Genomic DNA, 2401 nt, shown 5'->3' with positions numbered 1-2401 from the left:
GCCGATAAATCTCCAATGACGTCGGTCGTTAAGAAATTCATTAAATGAATAAATTATAATTTCGCTTATCGTATAAATATGGCGTGCCTGAATTTGCAGTAGTATCACGGAATTCGTCAGATGCGAAAAATAATAAAATTTGTATGCAATACACAGTGATTGAAGCATATCGAAATGAGAAAACACGAACGTTTAATTAATAATTTGGTCCCGTTATTATAAACATCACCGTCGCGAAAGGCGGCGGAAGTGAAAATATAAGTGAGCAAATGACGGCGGGCATTGACAAACGAGAGCGCGCGCGAAAACGAGCGACGTCGCTGACCCCGTCTTCGGGCGGGCGCGAGTTTCCCCGCGAGTAGTCCATTCTCCCGGCGAGCCCAAAGCGATTTCCCTGCTCCAGAGCTGATCGATGGATTCCGCCGGATCGGGATTGATGAGAGAAGAATGGAGAGCGAGAAAGGAAGAGATAGAATCGGCGATGGGGAGAAAGAGCCGCCGTTGAAATCACGCATCACGCATTAATCAAGGTAGATCAACAAAGGGGGGGGGGATGAAGGGAGAAGGAAGAGGAAACTGGTTGATCGTTGTTCGTCGAAAAAAAGGAGTAACTGTAACCCTTTGCATAAATTCACCAGCACCGTTCCGCTGATGGTTTTGCACGCGATACATCTGCGTTAGCGGAAGCGAATAAAATCCTTCTCGGTTTCGGGGGATTTTAAGCTTACGGATCACATGCATAACAGATGGGGATTTTTCGCACATAACGACAGCAGAAATCGATACGATAAGCTTAAATTTAAAATTAAAATCTTTAGAGTTAAAATTAATTAAAAAATTGAGATTTTATGTTAATCTAAATTATCCTTCTTCATTAGCAGTTTTTTTTCAGGGGATGCTGACGCGACGACCGTACTCTATAATATCGCTTACTGATGATTTGTACGTATATAGGTATGTATATAGGTACACGGAAAAAATTGCTGTGGATGTTACAACAATATTCTCTATGTTTGGAAAAGAAATGCATGTGAATTTAAGTTATATTGATGTTACATGGCATTCATCTGTTAAGGTATGCTCATCAGTACGGTTGTCACAACCGTAGTGCTTAGGATAAATAATATTCGGTTAGAATATCTTCATATATGTTGCCTCAACCGAAGCATTATTGTTATCTCTCTAGTATGGTCTGTACAACAAATAGTATGATTGAGAGATATATATATATATAATATAGTTGCACGTCACAACATTGAGACTGAGAGTTCAGTTAACTATATAAATCACTTCCAAAGTATTTTAGTTCCTATAACTCTACTAAATTGATGGGCAAAAATAATTATTACAATTATTAGGTTGTGGCAACAGCAATTTTTTTTCCGTGTATATAGATATGTGTGCGAAATTGACGAGTAGTAATGTGTTTATGTTTACTACATCAATATCGCACATATACATCGTATTTTAATGCACATATTTTTTGAAAATTAAGTATTTAAATCTAATCTTAAAAACTTCATGTTGTTTCTTAATGTAATCTATTAGTCTAGCCATCGCATTTTCGCAAATACGAACGTTACAGATCTTTTGCACATGATGTCTCGACTTGACAGCTCTAGACACCACATACAACTAAGAGATGAAAATTTTGTTGGCATAACTCCGAGCGTTAGACCAGTATTAATGCGTATACTTCACTTCTGGAAAAGGATTTCCAAATCTATTAAAGTAATTATATGAAAAAATCTCGATACAAAAATTATTGTTGCAAAACAAACGACGTCAGCATCCCCTTAAGACTTACGCCTGACTCCGATCTGTTAGATCGAATTTGCACGATGAATTTATATGTATATATTTGTTACAGAAAGGAAAAATAGAATTATATTATACATCAGTATTTATTTCTCGTAATAATAAAAAAAAGAAGTTTTTTTATATTTTATAAAAACTTTGACTGTGGGAAGTATTTTTAATAAAATACCGAAACGCGGCGTCAGAGCGACAGATGGATTAAGTTTTTTTTTCTAAAAGAATAAAAATGTAGCCGTTCTGCACTGATTTAATCGCTAGGTGGGAAAATGCAGTCAATCATAACATGTTGCATCCTGCATTCGCCTACAAAATTATTAGCGTATGTCCGTACAACTTGACGGCATCCCAATTTCACTGATCATCGAGTTTACGATAAGAAGACAGTTGGGATTAAGTGCATCGTGCTGTAAAGTCAGATTATGCTCGGTACCGCGCCCGTGTGGCACCGACGAGTCTTAAATTATGCACGCACCGACACGCCACCGGTGCGTCAGCATGTGCGAGCTGCCGCTGCTGCTGTCAGTGTTCATCGAATGTATCAGGATACCGCGTGCATAACGCTATTATAAGCTGTCCCAGCACG

At 38.1% G+C, this 2401-nt stretch overlaps 1 long non-coding RNA gene across 1 annotated transcript; it reads left to right on the top strand.

Moving 5' to 3' along the window:
• On the top strand, positions 1-1856 carry LOC105455199. The gene is made up of 3 exons (XR_975095.1): positions 1-530; positions 893-954; positions 1586-1856. It is a non-coding gene; the product is annotated as an uncharacterized LOC105455199 (long non-coding RNA).
• Positions 1857-2401: the final 545 nt, after the last annotated feature.

The sequence above is a fragment of the Wasmannia auropunctata genome, unplaced genomic scaffold (assembly GCF_000956235.1).
Source record: "Wasmannia auropunctata unplaced genomic scaffold, wasmannia.A_1.0 LD335907.1, whole genome shotgun sequence".
Lineage (NCBI taxonomy): Eukaryota > Metazoa > Arthropoda > Insecta > Hymenoptera > Formicidae > Wasmannia > Wasmannia auropunctata.
Note: the sequence above shows the minus strand (reverse complement) of the source record. Positions and strands in the feature narration are given on the sequence as shown.